The following is a 22133-nucleotide window of genomic DNA, read 5'->3' on the forward strand; positions in this document are numbered from 1 at the left end:
GGCAAGGTTTCTTGAATTTACAGAGCACAATTAGTTCCTCTCCAACTGACACATGTTCAAAGGATGTGATTAGGCAATTTTGGGGGAAGAAGTCCAAGCTATTAATGCTATAAGAAAAAAATGATCCAAATCACTAATAATTAAAGACATGAAGATTCAAACAACCCTGAGGTTCTCCTTCACAATCAAACGGTTATGAAAACAGACTAAAAAGGATAACGCATGCCTTGGAAGGGCTTTTGAGGGGAGGAATCTGGGAGGATGGTGGACTAGGTTACAAAATTCCAAGCTCTCCAGATTTCCCCTACAAATGAGAAAAACATAGAGTGGTAAAAATAAGTAAGAATAGGGGAAGAACAGTGGTCCTCCTGAGACAATCGGAAATCTGAAGAAAAATATCAGGATGAGGTTTGGTCTCTGTGAAGAGTAAACACTTCCAGGTTAAGTCCACTTAAACAAGTGGTAAGTCAGTTATCTGGGATTACAGGCTGCTGTGAGAGGAGTTGGGCATTTGAGTCAGGGAAAATCGAGGGGATCTCTGCTGGCAAGGAATGTCAGACACAGCTGTGCAGCAGAGATGTGGCTGTGAGTGACAAGGAACCAGGACAAACTCAGATGAGTGCAAAAGCACTGGGGTGGGGACACCACTGGCTGTGGGCACTTATGGGAGGCTAGATTTGTTGGTTTTGGTTCTAGACCAAAGGGGAGAACAGAAGAAGGATCTGAGACCAGAGGCATCCTCTCCCATATCACAGGGCTAGAGGTGATTATAAAAATGAAACTGCTCCAAATAAAAACAAAATATGAATAAGCAAAGGAAAAGGAATCCAACCATGGAGAATTGCTGTGGTCATAGAGAAGACCAGGGTTCACATTCAGAGGAAGATACTGAAACAAAGAAACCCTCTTCTAGCCCAAAGAGTAGTGTCAAATTGCCACTGGCTGAAAAAAATTTCAAAAAAAAACTTTTAAAAAGACTTTAAAAATAAAAAGTGACTGAGGACAATCTAAAAAAATAAGAACAATTCAAGAAAAACAACATGATCTTGAAAAGACAGTCAACCAATTGGAAAAGGAGATCCAGAATCTTCCGGAAGAAAATAACTCCTTGAAAATCAGAAGATCAAGAGGAAATCAAGAGAAAGCCAGAGAAGCTATAACAGATCAATAAATAATGAAACAAAATTATAAAGAACGAAAAAATAGAAGAGAATGTGAAACATCTCAGAAGAAAAAACAATTGATCTGGAGAAGGGATTAAAAAGAGGAAACATACGAATAATTGGATTACCTTAAAGCTGCAGTTAAAAAAATCTTGATGCAACTATACAAGAAATGATTACAGAAAATTGTCCTGAAGCATTAGAACAAGATGGAAAAGTAGGAATAGGAAAAATCCACTGATTAGTACTTGAAAGAGATCCTACAGGGAAAATGCACAGGAATACTACAGTCAGATTCCAAAACTCCTATTTCAAGGCTAAAATATTACAAGCATCAAGAAAAGAAATTAAATAAGGTGGGAATGGCAATTAGAACTACATGAGACTTAACAGAGATGCTAAAGGACTGCAGATCTTGGAACACTATATAGTGAAGAACAAAAGAACTGGAGTTCCAGTCAAAAATATTTTACCTAGTAAAGCTAAGCATAATCCTGAATGGGGGCAAATGGGCATTTAATTAATCACTAGACTTTCAAGATGTTGTTTTAAAACAAACCCTACCTTAATAGATTTGACTTTCAAGAGCCAAGAGAAATATAAGATATATGCCAAACACTAATTACAAGGGACTCAATGAGGACAGACTGCTACCTTTTATGTAAAGCATACGTCTAATACTGTTACTAGTAATTGGGTAGTTCATAAGAAATATTGGGGTGGACCTGAGCATGATATGATTTTCAAAAGCAAAACCTTTTAGGAACAGCTAAAAAGAGAAGTCATCTTACACAAATGAGGGGAAAGAAGAAGAACCAACAAACAGAAATTAGATGGGGAAGAGGACTGTTGATTTTTGAAAGCTATTTTCATCGGGAATGGGTTAAAGAAAGAACAACACATATATATCGAGGAGAGTGTAAAAGTTTTCTAAATTCAGAAAGAAATAAAACACTAAGGGAAAGTGGGAGAAGATAAGGGAGGGATCTTTAGAGTAGCAAGTGAAGGAGTAGATCAAAGAGGAGTATAGAAAGGTATTTTGTTTTGTGGGAATGGGATGATAATGGAGGGATCCTGGGGGGTTAGATTAAGTAACAGGAGGGCAAGGTAGCAGATAGAATAAAGTAGAGGAGTCAGGAGGGATAGGGATATGCAAGAAGACATGCACAAACATAAAATAAAGATCAGGAGTAGAATTTGTTAGGGAAAAAGGAGCAGGAGTACTAATCATCATCTCGGACAAAATTAAGGCTAAAATAGATTCAATGAAAAGAGAAAAATAGGGAAACTACACTATAAGTCAGTCATAATTATCAACATTGTTTTGGACTATTTAAAATAATTAAACAGTATAAGGTGGGAATATTGTTGTGATACAGGAAATCATGAGTTGATGGACCTGGAAAAATATAGAAAGACTTGGACTTATAAAGAGGAGGTTATTGACCTTCAGAGAAACAGAGGATAAATTAGCATGGTCTTCCATAGATGCTTATTAATGAATACGTCTGTATATGACTATGCTAATTAATATCTAAATACATGTATGTGTGAATGCATGCATATATGGGTCTTTATGTGTCGATATCTTTACCTGTATGTATGTATATATACTTGCATGTGTATGTATCTGCACTTAATTGTGCCATCTTGGGTGAGGAGGAAGGGGGAAAAGGAACAAAATAAAAAGTGTAGGGCACAGAGCAAACTAAACTTACAAGGAAGCAAACAGAAGATGGACAACACTAAACACAACGTTTAATATTTATTATATAAGTTTTCTTGAAATAGAAATTTGTGGATGTATATTTTGAATCTCCTCTCACATTGTACTGTGCACATGGAAATACTTTTTTTTCTTTTCTTACTTTGCAGTTAAGTTTAAAATTTAAGGAAACTACAACTTGTTCTAGTATGATTGATACATTAAAGAACATGTGAAACATAACATGAATTTTGAGTTTGCTTCCTGAGAAGTGACAAGAATGCAGAATATGGCACCGCTTAACAAAAATTTACAAGTTGCTATTCTTATACAAGGAAACCTAAGGCTTTTGACAAGGTGAAGTGCCATATATATTCTATAATTTATGGTACAGTTAGGAGCTGTGAGCAGGGAAAGCCTGGTCCTCACACTCTCTCATTCCAATTTCTCCCCCATGTCCTCTAACTTCAAGGCTCAAGTTTGACCTGTCCTGAATCCTAAGGCTCAGTCATTTTGTTCAATAATTTTTAGGGCATGTATCAATCTCCTTGGAAAAGAAAACATATAGAAAACGAACCTCTCTGCCCTCTTTCTGTTGTTGGCACTATTGTCTTTTTGACCCTAAGCAAGTGTCCCTTCCCTTGGTTAATCTTTTTTTGCCCTTGCTCACTTAAATCCAATTAACTTGTCATGTAACTTCCATGATGACATAGACCTCAATAACAAAGTACAAACAGCAGCAGCACCAAATGACTGAGTCACTCAGTGTCTAGTTTTTCACATTTGAAAAGTGAGGGAAGTAATGCTTGCCTTACCTCACAGAATTTTCATGAAAAAAAAAAACCCAATATCTGTAAAGAGCCTGGTAAATGATAAAGTGGTATCGAGAGTCATAGGCTCATAGATCTAGAGTTGAATGAGGAATTGCAAGTCATTGACTCCAACAGTTTCGTTTGACGCATAAGCAACTGAAGCCCTAATTAGGGCAAATGACTTGACCAAGGTCACATAGGGAATCATGATCAGAGATTCCATTTGAAGCCAGATCCTCTGACTCCAAGACAAGGTCCCTTCCCAGGATACCAAGTCAAGTCATTATATGCACTGCTGGCCTCACAGGAATGGTCAAAGGAGATGGTGCACCACAATTGCATTTTACTCTACAAAATGCTCTAATTATGGCTGTGTACGAGTTTAAAAGCTCTATAAAGGTCTGATAATGATGTACTTCTCATTATTACCTTCAATTGAACCTCAACATAGAAACTGGAATGAAATAGAATTCCATCTTGTCCAGAAGAGTATGCAAAGTTTAGGGGTTTGATGCACGCAGGGCTATTTTATCCCCAAATTGGAGCACCTGGAGGACCTCACCAACCAAATGAAATTCTTCTTCCTTTCTACCAGGACAATGTTAAAAACTGTCCATGACCGTGAGTCTCCCTGATAATAATGATTAGAAGGCTGACTCAAAGTGACCTCATTCTAGAATCCACATCACTGCTTCTTTTCCTTGAACTATGCACCTTGCATCTGTGTGAAACCATTTAGCAGCAATTAAATAATAGCAGTCCTGGATCAGGTAAATAGATAAGTTTTAAAGAAATGTAAACCTGCTCAGAACTTCATGCCAAGTTCAAAAGAGTCCATCAGTGGTCACCAGGGTCCATGTCTCCTCTAAACAAAGAATGAAGTTCATCTCAGATTGAGTGAGTCCATAGTTCAGGCAGGATCCCAGCTCTAGCTGCCACTCATTGGGTTTATGGCCTTTTGGAAATCTCTTCCTATCTCTGTGCTCAAATGTCATTATCTTTAAACTTGGTGGAGAACATTTTATTGGGAAGGGAATCACAGGACTACAAGGGTTCCCTGTTTGAGAACTGGGTGGTCTAGTCCAGCTCTCACAGTAATCATAGAAAGAAATTGAATTCTAGGGATAGGAAGGGACTTGACCAAGGTCAGGATGGTAACAGGGGGTGGAACCAGGATGGTATTTCTGATATTATTCTCTAGTCACTTAATCACTATGTGGCTCAATTTTCTCAGTTGTAAAATGGGAATAATAATAACATCTACTTAAATTGTTGAGATAACACTAGTAAAGCTTTTAGCACAGTGTGAAACATGGAAAGTGTCACATAACAATAATAATAATTATTATTATTACATATATCAAGGGTTCTGTGATTGAATCAATGAAGGAGCTCCTTCTAAGAATGGAAAAGGTAAATCAATTATGCTTTTACAGAATAGGTAGCTGTTGTGTAAGTACTCCTAAAAATCCTCCAAAGGGGTGTATGCAGGGGTGGGCTGGTATATCTTTAACATATGGCTTCCCAGAAAGAAATACCTGGCATATTTTCATATTAAATGAACCGCACTAACATTTACCTCATTAATTTTTGAAGTCTGCAAATAAAACAACAATTTAAGCACTTCTTTATGGTATTTGTCAGATGTCCAAGTGTAAATGGTCACACTTAGAATTTACCAACCATTTCTCTTGAGATGAACAGAGCAGGTTCTAGCACATCCTTTGGCAAGAACTGAATTCTTTATCTTTTCATTTTATTTCTATAACTGTCATATTCTCTTTTCTTCCAACAGAACAAGAAGCTTTGATGGATTAGCACCTTTAGACAAACTGCAGGCAATGGACTTTCTGTGAAGTGAAGAGAGCGTGATAAGTGAATGATAACTAGCTGAGGACATACTCAAGTGTGTGCATTTCTTCTTGTAGTGTTCCCTGTATGCTGACCATTGATGGCACATTAGATTATCTCTGAATCTTTAAAGATCTGTGGGCAAGTCAAACATAGGGCAAGTGTGTAAATTCTGATGCTATTTTCAGAGCCTTCCACCTGACATGAAAGCAGATGTCAAGTATGAACAGATAAATGTATCCCATATCAATCCAAGAGGGAAAACCGTTAAGAATAAAACTACCTGAGATCTGTAGTGGTTCTCCAAACTACAACGGGGTAAGAAATCCATGGAAGTCTGTAAAAGGGATGGGTTCATGCTTTACTTGAGCTTTCATTAATAGATGAGGGCAAATACCAAGGATGATTGTAGGGTGAGTATCATCAAGGACTGATACAGTAAAAGACAGCAACATGAAAGAAAGATCATTGTCAGGAAGGCTAAAGCTCAGAATACATCCAAGCATCTAAAAATGTTTGGGACATTAAAGGTCCAAGTAAGAAGAAGAAAGACAGATAGTGGGGAGAGCTCCTAGGGCAAGAGCACCACTGCTCAAAGAGGATAGAAAGAAGGCAATGTCAGTGCCTGTTTTGCTGCCATCTTCTCTCTGAAGAGAAAAGTTCTTCAAGATGGAGGAAGGACAAGCATGATTAAGAAGTTAAATAAGCCCAGTTTAGCTTAGGACATAAAAAGATAGCACCTAATCGCTCAAATGTGAGGTGAATTCTGTAGGATCTTAGAATCTGAACTCTATAACCACCTTCTCTCAGGAGGAATCTGGATATTTACTTTGTCCTGAGCTCAACACACACCCATAGGTCAGCAGAAATTTGGTTGTTGAGAGCTTCTGACCCCTCCCCATAAGATGAGCAGGGCAAAATACTGGCATACCCCAACTTTCCCTGTGCATTTTAGGGGAAAGTTAGAGTCAGGAACTCAGTCTAAGGGTTCACTTCCCACATCATTAATGTTTGAAGTAAATTACTTGATGTGGTCTTCTCCATACCATACATATCTTTGATAGTGAATAGAGAGCTCATAAGGATTCAGTTCTCCCCTGTTACATATGAGGAAAAAGTGGCCCTGAGGAATTAAATGACTTTCTCATTGACACATACATACCTCTTAGCTGAGGCTAAATCTAAATCCAGGTCTTCCTGATTCAAAGTCTAGTGCTCTATCCAATATGCCATATTGTTGAAGAGGAAGAAGGTTGCCTAGCAAGGGCAAATTTATGGTGCAACAATGGAAGCCTAAGGGAATTAGGAAGGTTCTGTTTTTTTTCAGAGTAGCGAAATGAAGATGGGGGTAAGGCTTCTAGGACAAATTTCACGTAGATCATATGGTTTCAAATTATTTTCCCTGCTTTCTCTCATTATTTCATCAATTTCATACTTCTCATTTAGGATAAACGTAATCCCCAGGCTGAATTTGACTTAGAAAACCTATTAATGACTGCAACAGACTTGGTGCAGGAACAGAGACTACTAGCCTTACTCTAAGTTATGGTCTGCTGCTCATTCTGAAATATCTGAAGATCCAAGGTACAGTAGAACTGCTGTGTTTCCTGACCAGGCCTGCTTTCCTAGCACTCTACCTTGCTCAGCAGTTGGTCCCACTTTCTCACTTTTTGGATTTACTTGACTCCCACACAGAAGAGCAACAGGTCACACAGTAGCATATTTAAGAAAACAAAACACTTGAACAAGATCAGAGAGTTATTTAAGTATGTGAAGGTCTATCCTATTCATGGGAATTCAATTCACTTTAAGGTGTATAAAGTTCCCACTATACATGTTCAGTTCAATGCTTACAATGGAAAGACTCAAGTAACATGTCCCCTTCCCTCAAATGACTGACATCCTACTAGGATGGATCCAAAGAGGCAGAACTAGTAGCCATGGAAAGAAACTGCGAATTGACCAATGAAAGTTTCATATAAGGAAAAACTTGCCTATTAAGTCCTTATTTTTATTATTCTATTATTTTTATTATTTATTATTACCTACTATAAGACCATTAAAATTCTCTCAAAATTGATTCATCTGCCCTGGAAGTCATGAGTTCTTGCTTGCTGAAGGTTTTCAATTTGTTCATTCCATTAGAAAGAGGATTCGTGTTCAACTAGGGGTAACGCTGTCATTTTTAACGGTGAGATTCTCTGCCTTAGCAACCTAGGTTATTGAGACAGGAGATGAGATACATACCTATTGAATGGTTTGAATCAAGATTATAATATCATCACCAGAATTATCATATTCATATAAAGACATCTATTTTCTTTCACAATGTTAGCTGGAATCAATATAAAGGATGTAAGGTTTGCAAATCACTTGACATATATTATTTCATTTTTTGCCTTATAAAGGAGGTATAGTTACTATCTCCATTTTACAAATCATAGGATAATAGATTGAGAGGTATAGGGAAACTTACAAGGCATATAAGTTATGATCTCCATTTTTCCAATGAGGAAAATGAGGCTCAGTTAGGTTTAATTACTTGTGTGAATACATACAGATGGTGTCTAAAGAGAACGTAAATATAGTTCTTCCTGACTCCTATCCACTAAGACACAGAAAATTATTCCATCGCTGTTGAAAAAGCCTCTGTTTCCTGGACTATGTGGAAGGAAGACACTGAGTAAAACTGAGAATTATTTTAAGTCATAATCAGGCAGGTACTCCTCACAGGCTCTGTTGCACATTTCCAGGAGAACAGGAAGTTCAGTGATTATTACTATTTTTGTCTTTGCAGCAAAAATTCGTGAGGAAATTAATCATGTGATTGGATATAATCGAGTTACTTCCATAAAGGACAGACAAGATATGCCCTATATGGATGCTGTGGTGCATGAAGTGCAAAGATTCATTGACCTTCCAATGTGCCCCATGCAGTGACCCATGACATTCAGTTCCAAAAACACGTCCTCCCCAAGGTAAACAGTCATGGGTCCATGGAATCTAGTGTTGGAAAACATCATAAATATCATTTGATGCTGTGACATCATGTTAGACATGAGAAAATCAAGTCTCACTGTCATGATCTCGTAGGAAGTTCCCCTTAAGGCAGTCTTGTTAGATATAGCTACCTTGGATGTGGTTCTGAATGACGAATAAGAGAAAAGCATATATTTGTTTTGGTTCACCTTGTTTTTCATTGACCACAGTAGCACTGGAAAGACAATGTACAGGGAACATAACAGAATGATATTGCTAAAGAGAAATTTTTGTTTATTCCATTTCCTCTTACTAGACAGTGAAGTGGATTATGTAAATACTCTTATTTGTCCCATTCTATAGATGGAGATTTTGAGTCTCAGGTCTAATGACTTTTCCTCTTTTCCCCACTCTTGCCCTTAATCACTGAGTCTGTTTTATTTTGTCTGACACTGTGGTGTTCTGTGAAGATTTCAAAGTACAATTTTATTTCCTTCCAGGAAAATGATCTTGTCTTCGGGAGGGTCTGGCAAGAATGAAGTTGTTTTTATTCTTTACCATGATTCTACAGAACTTTACCCTTAAATCAGTTGGAGATCCTAATGAAATTACTATCAAGAACAACCATGTTGGGTTCACCAAAGCTCCACAATATTATCAACAATGTTTTCTTCCTCATGAAGGAAGAAGATCAAGTTGATTTAGTAAATTATACAACTGTTTTCATCTTTTGCACTCAGTACTCTCACGTTTTTTGACTGAAATCCCTTGAAAGAAAGAAAAATTCCCACCAGTGATCAAAATGAATTTTAATTTCCAGAAAAAAGTCAGGCTAACAGAGTACCTTGTATGCCATTATGTAATAGGGGCTGCCTTTTAGTTATTTACGTGCAACTCTCTTACCAGTGTCTCCAGCCATGATCTAATTCACACCCTCAATTCCAGTTTTGAGATTTGGAGAAAGATCTGTAAAATATCCCCCCAAGAAAACTCATATTAGTTTGTAATTTTCAAATATCCTGATGAATCATCTTCTCTGGCATTGCATAGCTCTTGGTTGTGAATGGAGGGAACAGTAAACTTGGTGGTGATTATAACAAGTCCTGATGTACAAATGTATGCCTGCACTTCCATATGTTGAGGATTCATGACTTCAGAAGTAGCATGGTAATATGGAAGAAACCCTGACTTTAGGGGAAGAGGACCTGGAACCTATGTGCACATGTTCACAAGTAGTAAGGAAGAAAGCAATTGACACAGAGATATTGAAAACTGGTAAAAGGCAAGGGTGGATAGAAAGCACAAGTGTCAGTACAGAAAGGAGTTATGTATGATTAATGCTAACAACTTGTGTCTCCTGGGACAAGTCAATTTACTATTTATTCTCATATCAGATTCTTCATCTCTATAATGAATGGATTGAACTACATGGGCTCTGAGTTCCCTACTGACTTTCCATCTATAATACTTTGATGAGTGGAGATACTCCATCCATCTTTAATTAAGTGGACCATATTCAAAGGTTAAATTCAAAGGAGAACTGTCCTCTGGTGACAGCCATACTAGTGACTAACTTCTCTGCTATTGGCTAGGATGGTCATCAGGTGATTAAACCACTGTCTATTGGTGGACTCATAACTTTCCAGTGTTGTACAATCTTCTAGAGTTTAGGTCTTATCCACTCAAGACCACATCTATGCTATAACAAAATGCAACACATCAATCTGTCAAGGATCTGTGCTTTTGTTGGCAAAGTCCCAGAAACATAAGAACACAACTATAACTCATTAGCTAAATCTGAGAGAGTTAACTAAAGGTCTTAGACATCATTGGACTTGCCTATGGTCTCACAGTTCTAAAGAATTATTTGAAGAATTCAGACGTATATTTTTCAGATTCCAAATCCAGCATTTTGTTCACTACAACACACTGTCATTTTTTCCTGGGGCTCACACTTTCTGCATCTCTCCTTTTTCCTTCACTTCTATGCCTCCCTGTTTTCCAAGATCCTCCCTTCATTTCTTGTATCACCTTCTTCCTTTCAGCATCTTGACTCAATGGTGAACCAGTTCCATCTTCAGTTGACCTCCATGTCAAAATCCCTTGTTCCCTTGCACTATAGAGACATGTATTCCTTACCAAATTCCAACATGGGATTACTCCTATCATTTGCCTTCTCTTTTACTACAGACTTGCTATTGAACACAGAAATTTTCTCTAGCTCCCTGCCTCCCCCCACATATATTCTAAGATTTCTCTTTTCTGTTTAGTCCTCTCACATCCCGTTCCTTCTAACCAAGAAACTGAACTCCATCTTTCACTGGAAAAAAATGAGAATATCTATTTCATTGAAAAAAAGACCAAATTTTTTCTACAATTCTATATTCTAAATTACTTCTTCATTACACACAAACTTCCTTTGTTTTGTTTTAGTATGGTAGATGGAGGTGGAAGAATAGAAAAAGAAGGTAGCATTTCTCTATGGAACTATGAACTCCTCTACTTGGCCCTTAATCATACATAGCTCCTTTCTCTGCTGACACTTGTGCTTTCTGTCCACCCTTGTCTTTTGCTAATTTTCAGTGTGTCTATGAAGATGTGCTCAACTCTCTCATTTTTAGAAGGAAATAAAAAACAATTCCAGAGATTCCTTGGCCCCTTCTTGCTTTCACCCTTCAAAACGACAAAACATGTGTTTTTTGAATATGTGCCAAGTTAGCAACAGCTCTCTAACTCAGTAGAGGAGGCTTTGCTTCAACTTCTGGGAGGCACAGTACATCTGAGTCCTTCATGACTGGCTTTTCATCTTAAAGTTACAAGGTACTTAGTCACACATGGTCATCTTGAAAGTCGCCTGGAAATCTCTCTGCCTTGTTCAAACCCAAGTATATTGCCCTTTTCTATCTCTCCTCCTTTTCATGGTCAGCCTTTTTACTTTGTTCATTCACTCTTCCTGCCTTCAGAAGGTTGCAATTAAGTGCAGATATATTTATATAGATACATATAAACTTATATACACATACATATATACATACATATATTGTCCTAACAAAATCTACTTCTAATCTTGTTATTATGTTTGTGTGTATTTCTTATCCCTCCTAACTCCTCTCCTCCTTTACTTCTGCCCTCTATCTTGTCTTTATATTACTAAACCTAGACCCCTTCCAAGGACCCATCATTTTTCTTCCCATTCCTTTAAATCTAAACACCTTTCCATGTCCCCCTTTAACCTACTTCCTCACCTTCCCCTGTAGAGATACCTCCATCATCCTCTCCCCCTCCTTATTCCCTTCGTGCTTTATTTCTTTCTGAATTTAGAATAATTTTATACTCTTATAGATATGTGTCTTGTTCCCTCTTTAACCCATTCCTAATGAAAATAGGTTTCCAGAACTAACAGCCCTCCTCCCCCATCTAATTCCTGTTTGTTGGTGCTTCCTCTTGGACCTCATTTGTATACAATAATTACTATTTTTAGCTATTCCCAAATAATTTTTGACTTTTTAAAGTCATATCCTACTCTAGTCTAGTCAATCGTGTTTATGAACGAGACTATATGAATAACAATCTTAGACATAAGTTTTAAATTTTACATACATAAAAGTAACCTGTCTGTCCTTATTGAGTCTCTGATATGCACATTATACTTCTCTTGGCTCTTGGACATCAAATCTTCTATTAAGTTCAGAGTTTGTTTTTTTTAACAAAGTCCTGAAAGTCTGACTGTTCATTAAATATCTATTTTTTTCATCCAGGATTATGATTTTGCTTTGCTGGGTGTGATATTCTTTTGCTCTTTGTATATAGTGTTCCAAGAATCATGATCTTTTAGTATCCATGCTGCTAGATCTTATGTGAATCTAATTGTGGCACCCACCATATTTAAATTATTTTTTTCTTATTGCTCATATTTTATCCTTGAGCTATGGGTTTCAGAATCTGACTGTGGGTTTTCTTTGCAGGATCACTTTCAGGTCGGGTAATAAGTAGATTTTTTTCTATTTCTACTTTAACGTCTTGTACCTATGCTTCAGGTCAAATTTCTTTAATTATTTCTTGTATTATTTGTATCAAGATTCTTTTTTTGATCATAGATTTCAGAGAATCCAATTATTGTTATGTTTTCCAGGTCAGCTGTTTTTCTTATAAGATGTTTTACTTTCTCTTCTATTTTTTCATTCTTTAAATTTTATTTTATTATTTCTTGATAGCTTCCATGACTTCCCCCTCCCCAATTCTGATTTTTGAGGAGTCATTTTCTTCCTAAAGATTCTGAATTTTCTTTTCTAATTGGTTGACTTTCATTTCATAGTCTTCTTGCTTTTCTTGGATTGTTTCTTTTTTAAATTTTTCTGCTATTTCTCTCAATTGGTTTTTAGTCTTTTCAAAATTCGGCTGTGAATTCTTTGTGAGCAGGTTACCATTTGATGTTATTCTTTGGGGTAGAACAACGTTTCCTTGTTTCAGTATCTTCCTCTGAATATGAAAACTGATCTTTTCCATTCCTGTAGGAATTCTCTATGGTGTGATTTTTTTTTCTTTGCATAAGAATTTTTTAAAAAATTAGTTCTTCAGCTTTTATAACCACCTTTAGTCCTCGAATATTGGTGATGGTGCCTCTGGCCTGAGATTCTCCTTCAGTTCTCCCCTCTGGCTTGGAACTGGAACAAACTCTTCCAGCCTCCTGCAAGTAATCACATTGAGGGGAATCTCTGCCCCACTGCTTCTGCATTCACAGGCATGTACTGGTTCCTTCTTGCCCCAACACTCTCCACAGCACAGGTGGGTCTGCAATCACTTGTCAGCAAGACTCCCTCCACCTTCCCTGGCTGAGATGCCCTACTCCCCTCACTATTCAAGGGGTAATATTTCCTAAAGCTAGGGCCTAAACAGCCTCCCAGTCCAGCTGACCCCAGGGCTTGCAGTTTGTTATTTACAGGGAACCTAGGACTAAGCTCAGAGGTTTTATTTTTCACATAAACCAAACCTCATCCTGGGACTTCTCTTCAGATTTTTGGCACTTGTCCCAGGAGGACCCATTTCTTCCCCTACTCTTACTTACTTTTACTGCTTAATATTCACTCCAAGGCCTTATTGCTCTCATTTGTGGAGGAATATCTTGAGAGCTTGGAATTTTCTAACCTACTCCACCATCTTCCCAGAATACTCTCTAAAATGTCTTTTGTTTGCAAAATTATGTTACCTTTTATCAGTCTTCATCTTTTGACCTCTCTGAAACCTTTGATATTATTGACCACAGTCTCCTTCTATGCCAATAATTCTTCTCCCTGGATTACCTTGATGCTGTACTTCTCTTTTAATTTTCTTCCTTCTCCTTGTCTGGCCACAATGTAGCCAAGTTAATGGATTTTATAGACAGTACGGGTGGGGGATAAGTGGGTGCAGTAGCCATGACAAACAATCTTTTAGATGTGCTAGTCATCTCACAGAAACACTCAGAACCAAAATTAGCAATTCTGACACAAGGAACAGAAGCATCAAGTGACTTCAAATGCACTTTGCAATGACCAGGACATTGCATCATATTGAAGGGACAGAAACTCTGGGAAACCACGAAGGAAGCCACAGGGGTAGAGAAAGGATCAAGACCAAACTAAGAAGGAGCTCCAATGGGATGGAGTCATGTTGTCAAGGGAGAGAGAGCAGGAAGGTGCCAGCTGCAGACTGCCCAGTAGCCATTTTTTCTTGGGGACAAGATTCTAAAATCCATTGTTTCTACTTGCTGAAAGAATACAAAAGGTTCTTCTCACACTCTCATTCCTGGAACCTGGGAAGAAAGTCCTCTAGCAAAGTCTTCAAGCCTCTTATAAGTGTCTACAACCAGGGGTGTCCCCATTCCACTGCTTCTGCACTCACTGGGCATGTGTTTCTTCCTTCTTGTCCCTGGCAGCGTTTCTGCAGCACAGCTGAATCTGGCATTCCTACCTAGTTCACCTTGGCTATAACACAATTCCTCTATTCTTGACTATCTCATGTAAGATATTATAGCCAATAGGTTCTCAAAGCAAAGACTGTCATCACTTCTCAGCCATTCTGAGGTCATCTCTCCTATTACTCCTAAGAAGCTGTCTTTTTCTACACCTGTGACAATCTCCAGATGATGGCTAGGGTAAGACTAGTCATTGTCTGAACACTGAAGATTCTTTTTATCAAATGTAGCTTACCTAGTGTTCCATTTATAAACAACTCCGTCTTTTAAAACCCCTATTGCATTCAGGAAATATGCACAAAATTGTTGAGAAAACTGAATGGTAATATGCCTCTTTCCCCTACCCCAACATAAAAAATCCCAAATGATACCTCAGACAATACAAATTGCAAAGGATCAGTGACATAAAAATAAAAAGTCACATGAGAAAAGAAGATGAGAATGCAATGTTAGCTCTTAGAAAAACATGTGGAGGGCAATAAAAACTTACCAAAATATTCCTAAACATTGACATCTGGTCAATAGTTTAATTATCTAAAATTTTATAGTTTTGTACTTACAGTTTTATTTTATAGTTTTAGACAAAGTTTCTTGGAGTACTAAGAGGTAAAATGATTTGCCCACATTCCCATAGACAGGACATAAAACCAGGTCTCTAATAATTTCAAGGTCATATGTTACTCCACTGAATTGGGCTGCCTCTTGTAGTACTCCCACATATCTGACTCTCCAGTTTCCTTTGCTGTATTTTCATCCAGCTTATCCCTGTTAATCAGGGACATTCTCCAATACTCTATTCCAAGCTATCTTCTATTCCCTCTCCATACTAAGGGTCCTTAACCTGAGGTCCAAGCACCAGTGAAGTTCTAGGAATTGATCTCAGGGTGTCTGTGGGCTTGTTTGTGGACAATTTCACAGTACCAACTACTTGGCAGACATATTTCAACCTTGATGTCCCATAGACATCTCACACTCAACATGTCCAAAATAGAAGTATCTTTTGCCACAAACCTTCCCCATTAATGTGGAGAGTATCGCTATCCTTCTAGATACCCAGGCTTGCAACCTCAGTGTCATCCTCAACTCTTTTCTCCTATTGACTTCCAATAGCTAATCTCTTATTGAGTCATATGGTTTCTACCTTCTTGACATCTCTTACATACATCTCCATTGACATCTCCACTCACATAGCTACCACTCTGGTTGCTGCCTTCATCAGCTCATGTCTGACATCACCCAATAGCCTTCTGATAGGTCTCCCTGACTTACTTTTCTCTCCATGTCAAACGAAGTTACCAAACTCAGCTTCCAAATAGATCTAAATCAAAAGTCTGATTATATGTATAAGAAACTGCATTCATTTCCTATTACTCAGGATCAAACGTAAAAATGTTCTGTTTGACTTTTAAGGTCCATCACTACATAAATCCTTTCTGCATTTCCAATTTTCTCACTTTTGGCTCCACTCAATAGCTTAGACAATCAGGCAATAAACATTGCTTAAGTGCTTACTCTGTGCCAGGTACTGTGCTAGGTGCTAATGATGCATAAAGAGATAAAAGAAAGTACCTGCTTTCCCTGGAAGAACTTACACAGAAGCGTGCACACACACACACACACACACACACACACACACACACACACATGTCCTCACACACAGAAAGGCTTTATATTCAAATAATTATGACAAGGAAGGCACTAGAATCAAGAACTTTGGAAAATTATCCTGTAGAAGAAAGGATTCTAGTTCAGACCTAAAAGAAGCAAAAAACAAAAAAGGGAATAGGTGGAGGTGAGGAAGAAAAACATTCTTGGAATGTGGCACACTCTGAGAAAATGCCTGTACCTGAGAGATGGGGTATCATCTTTGTGTAACAACCAGGAGCACAGTGTCTTCTTTCAGTAAAATGCAGTTATTCCATATTAATTAATTTTAGTTTTGCTCGCACCATTTCTAAGATCATGATTACTCCTCCTACTTTTTCTATTTAGTTGAGGAATATTAAATTGTGCTGTAGTTTCTTATTTTAACTGCACGGATCCTTGTGGTTTAAGTAGATTTCTTATAAACAACATATTGTTTCATTCTGCTTTGTAATTTATTCTGCTATCCTCCTCAGTTTTATGTATGAGTTCATTCACATTTAGGAATGTTTATTGTGTGTTACTATCTTCAACCCATATTCTATACTTATTCTTCTCTGGACCCATCGCCCTCCATTCACAAGTACAAATGGGAAGGTGAACATAGAATATGCTCAGCATTGGTCCTCCATGATTGATGGAGTCTGACATTTTCTCTTCTCCCTTCCCAGACCACAATCACAGGTTTCTACGTTCCCCTTTTTTCTTTAAAAGTTTCTCTTCTCAAACCTCACTTTCACTTTAGAGTTTGTTTTACTTATAACTTATCCTTCACTGAATCTGGAATCCTTCTTGTTTGATACAAGCTGTTTGATCCTCAGGTAAGTCTACTAATCTCTATTAAGATGACACTGTAGAAGCATGAATCTGTAGATCTATGCAAGAAGTATGCTCAGGCCCTTCTACCAAAACCCTTAAAACACCTGCAAAAGAGACTCTAAAGAAATTCTAGAGCAGCAGAAGTCACAAAATGACAGAGTGAAACAGATTTCCAATCCAAGACAACCTGGAAGGCTGACAGGAAGGATCTATTGTACTGAACTCAGAGTGAAGCTTATTCCAGTGTGTCACATTCTTGCATAGACAGGATTAGAGCAGGCTTCAAGTATCTGAAGCTGCTGTGGTTTCCAGATTGCTCAACACACAAACTCCAAAGACAGCTTCAAAGATCAGTGAGAAAACTCTCTGACCTAGGTGAGAGGAAAGAGTTATCTGGCCCCAGTGTCAGCCCCAGCTCGAGCTCCAGTTACAGAGGTGCAGCAGCCACAGCCAGAGCAGCAGCTGCTTCTGGAGCTCTTGGATTACAGACAGTGGTGGAATTGAGGGGTTGATGTGGATCCAGTCCTGAGTGGTGGGCCTGAAGTGAGGAGGAGAACTGGCATGGCAGAGCTGATGGCAGGAGTGTAGAAGGAATCCTACTCACAGTTCCATGGCATAAAAAGTGCTTGTGGTTGCTCACAGACCAGTGTGCAGGCCAGGAGAAGAGAAAACACCTATCTTTTGATCACACCATTTTGGGGGAACTGAGAATTTACAGGTCCCTAGAGATATCTTGGAGAACAGCTAGAGAAAGCCTCTGCAGAATGGGGTAGTATAACCTGCACATGATAAAGGTCTCAAAAGTCAAGTAATTGTCAGGGGAAATACCTAAAAGGGGGAAAATAGGACTGTAGAAGGTGAGTTTATTAGTGAAAAGGTATTTTCTTCCATCCTTTTGGAGGAAAAAGACCAAAGCTTACAACACAAGGAAGACAGCAAGATCAATAGTCCTACATCTAAAACCTGAAAAAAATGTGAAATGGTTTTTTGCCATGGAAAAGCTCAAAAAGGATTTTGAAAATCAAATAAGAGAGGTGGAGGAAAAATTGGGAAGAGCAATAAGAGTGATACAAGAAAATCATGAAAAATGAGTCAACAGCTAGCTAAAAGATACCCAACAAAATGCTGAAGAAAATAAGACCTTCAAAACTAGACTATCCCAAAAATGCAAATGAGGTCCAAAAAACCAATGAGGAGAAGAATGCCTTAAAAAGTAGAAATGGCCACGTGAAAAAGAAAGTTTAAAACTTCACTGAAGAACATAATTCCTTAAAAATTAGAATGGAACAAATGAAAGCTAATGAATTTTTGAGAAATTAAGAAATTATTTTAAAAAATCAGAACACTCAAGAAAAGAACACAATGTGAAATAACTCACTGGAAAAATAACTCACCTGGAAAATAGATCCAGGAGAGATAATGTAAAAATTATTGGTCTACATGAAAACCATGTTCAAGAAAAAAGCCTAGACATCATCTGCCGAGGAATTATGAAGGAAAAGTGCCCTGATTTTCTAGAACCAGAGGGTAAAATAGACATGGACAGAATTCACCAATCACCTCCTGAAAGAGACTCCAAAGGATAACTCCTAGGAATATTGGAGCCACATTCTCATGTTCCAAAGTCAAGGATAAAAGCAGCCAGAAAGAAACAATTCAGGGACTGTGGAAGAACAATCAGTATAACACAGGATTTAGCAGCTTCTACCCCAAGGAAATGAAGGGTTTGGAATATGATATTCCAGAGATCAAAGGAGGTGCAATTAATATCAACAATCACCTAACATGAAAAAAAACTGAGCATAATGCTTCAGGGAAAAAAATGGAATTTCAATGAAATAGAGGACTTCCAAACGTTCTTGTAGAAAAGACCAGAGCTGAATAATACAAGAAGCAATAGAAATGTGAAAAGGTAAACATGAAAGAGAAGCCATAAAGAACTCTATAAAGTAGAACTGTTTACATTCCTACATGGAAAGATGATATTTGTAACTCATGAGACCTTTCTCAGTATTAGGGAAGTTAGAGGGAATACATAAACATACATAAATACACATATATGTGTGTGTACATATGTATATATGTGTATGCATGTATATGTATATATGTATGTATATTCCTGGATTATCAAGAAGGCAGATGAAATTCAGTTTTATGCTGATAGTAACAATGCAAAGTGCTTTTCTGATTTCCTGAAAGCTATTTATGGACCTAAAACCTATGGTGCCAATGGAGTCACATTGATTAGTGACAAGAACATGATCCTAGAGAAATGGGCTGAACCCTTCCATAGTGTTCCAATGGATCATCATCAATCAATGTCAAGGCCATTGGCCCTTCACCTCAGGTTGTTTTCAATCCCTTTCTAGCTGAACTTCCAAGTGAAGAAAAGGTTTTGAGTGCCATTAGGATCATTTCATGTGGCAAAGCACCTGATGCTGATTCTATTCCATCTGAGATTTACAAGGTAGGGGGATCATTACTCATACAACAGCTGAATGAAATTTTCCAGGTTATATGGCAAGAAGAATTTATCCCTCAGGAGTTCAAGGATGCCTCCATTGTCCATTTCTATAAAGGTAAAGGAAATAGATTGTCCTGTGACAATCACAGGGAGTTCTCTCTCTCTTTGCCATTGCTGGCAAGATTCTTTCTAAAGTCCTCCTTAATAGGCTGACCCTTCACCTGGAAGATGACCACCTACACAAGAGTCAGTGGGGCTTCAGAAAGGGTCAAGGAACAGTCAGTATGGTGTTTGCTGCCCAACAACTCCAGGAGAAATGCCAGGAGCAGAACAGAGGTCTGCACACACAATGTTTGCAGATCTGACCAAGGCCTTCAAAACTGTTAGTTGTGAAGGCTTAAGGAAGATTATGTCAAAATTTGCTTGCCCAGGAAAGTTCATCAGTATTGTACATCAATCTCATGGTGGTATGTTTGCCCAGGTTCTATATAGTGGACAATGCTCTCATGTCTTCCCAGGCACCAGTGGAGTGAAACAGGGCTGTGTACTCACTCCCATGCTTTTTAGCATGATGTTTTCAGCCATGTTGTCAAATGCTTTCAATGAGTATTAACACGGCGTCAAGGTACTACTGTGCTGATGGTACATTCTTCATTTTGGAAAGGCTAAAAGCCAAGACCAAAGTCAAGGGAGTGTTGGTGCATGATTTTCTGTTTGCAGATTATTGTGCACTCAGTGAAGCTTCTGAAGCTGAGATACAGCAAAGTATGGGTCAATTCTCTGCTGCCTGTGCTAATTTTGGCCTAATAATTAACACCAAGAAAACACAGGTGCTCCATCAGCCACCACCACACCATCCATACATGGAACCATCAGTTACAACAAATGATGAAGTTTTGAATGCTGTGGATAAGTTCACTTACCTTGGTAGTGTACTTTCCAGGCATGTACACATTAACAATGAGGTTGATGCACACATTTTCAGAGCTAGTTCAGTGTTTCAGAGGCTCTGAAGAAGAGTTTCGGAGAGAAGAGGTATTAGATTGATGACTAAACTGAAGATTTTCAGAACCGTTATGCTGACCTCATTGTTTTCTGCCTGTGAAACATGGACAGTCTACCAGCGCCATGCCAGGAAACTAAATTGCTTCCATTTGAACTGTTTTAGGAAGGTTCTGAAGATCTTCTGAACATCTGAAGTATAAGGTACCAGAAACTGAGGTCCTTGCTCAAACTAAACTGCCAAGCATTCCACTTGTGCTTCAAAAATCACAACTCCAATGGGCTGGCCACGTTGTTTGAATGCAAAATCTATGCTTGCCAAAAAGACTATTTTATGGAGAACTCTCATGGGGCAGGAGATCACATGGTGGTCAGAAGAACTGATACAAGGATACTCTCAAGAATTTTGGATTTGACTGTGTGAGATGGGAGACATTGGCACGGGACCACTCAGCATAGTGTGCCCACATGAGAAAGAGTGCTGTGCTCTATGAGCAAGGCAGAAATGAGACAACACAAAGGAAAAATAGGATGAACAAATTCAGAGTATCCACCCCAAATGTTCATACCAACTATCTGTGCCCAATCTGTGGTGCAGCATTCCGAACTTGTATAGGTCTGATCAGTCACAATTGGACACATTGAAACTTGATGTTATCATGGGGATGTCATTTTGGTCCTCCTCGAGAGCAAAGGAAAACCACAACCACCCCCACATGTGTGTACACTCATCATATATACATACATATTCACATACACACAGGTATGTATGAATATACTATATGTATATATGTATGTGTAGGTGTGTGTATGTATGTATATATACATATATACATATATATGAGCATATTGTGTGTGTGTTTGTGTGTGTGTATATGCATAGGCAGAGGGCACAGAATGACCTGAATATGAAAGGAGAATACGTAAAAATAAAATATTCTGTTTAGTGAAATATATTGGGAGAAAGAGAAAATGAGAGGTAGAATGTAGCAAATCATGTCACATAAAAGAGGCAAGAAAGAGGTTTTACAGTGGAGGGAAAGGGGGAGAGATGAAAGGGGAAAAAATGAGCCTTATTCTCATGGGATTTGACTTAAGGAGGGAATAAGCACCTTCAACTGGGTATGGAAATTTATTTCATTCTGTCAGAAGGTAAGGGGGGAGGGAATAGGAGAGGGCAAATGAAAGAAGGGACAGTAAATTGGGGAAAGATAATGAGATGCAGATACTGTTGGCAGGGGACAGGTCAAGGGAGAGAAATGAAGAAATGGAGGGCGTGATAGGACAAAAGGAAATGTGGTTACTCTTTAGCAACATCACTGTTATGTAAGTGTTCTGCATAGCTACACATGTATGACCTGTATTGAATAGCTTGCTTTCTCAATGAAGATGGGTGGGCATGGAGGAAGGGAGAGAATATGGAACTCAAAGCTTGAAAAATGAATGTCAAGAAGTTATTTCTGCATGCAAGTGAGAAACAAGATATACAGGCAATGGAGAATAGAAATCTATTTTGCCCTACATGAAAATGGGTGCAGGGGGTTGGAAAAAGTGGGGTGATAGAAGGGAGGAGAGACTAGGGAAAGGGGTGGATAGGGTGCATGGTGTCCTTGGGTGGGGGGTTGGAAGTAAGTTTTGTATTCAAATTCTTGAGAAAGTGAATGTTGAAAATTGAAAAATAAATGAATTATATATTAAAATAAAAAGAATAAATAAAGTTACCAAGAGAAAACACAAGTAA

At 38.2% G+C, this 22133-nt stretch overlaps 1 long non-coding RNA gene across 1 annotated transcript in view; it reads left to right on the forward strand.

Annotated features, from left to right (window-relative positions):
• The window catches only part of LOC140517376 (uncharacterized), a 33354-nt gene extending 24109 nt beyond the window's left edge, over positions 1 to 9245 (forward strand). Inside the window, exons 2-5 of the long non-coding RNA XR_011971566.1 lie at positions 5476 to 5849; positions 6978 to 7115; positions 8329 to 8509; positions 9011 to 9245. This is a non-coding gene — a long non-coding RNA (uncharacterized lncRNA). The remainder of the gene's footprint in view (positions 1 to 5475; positions 5850 to 6977; positions 7116 to 8328; positions 8510 to 9010) is intronic.
• Positions 9246 to 22133: the final 12888 nt, after the last annotated feature.

The sequence above is a fragment of the Notamacropus eugenii genome, chromosome 1 (assembly GCF_028372415.1).
Source record: "Notamacropus eugenii isolate mMacEug1 chromosome 1, mMacEug1.pri_v2, whole genome shotgun sequence".
Taxonomy (NCBI): domain Eukaryota; kingdom Metazoa; phylum Chordata; class Mammalia; order Diprotodontia; family Macropodidae; genus Notamacropus; species Notamacropus eugenii.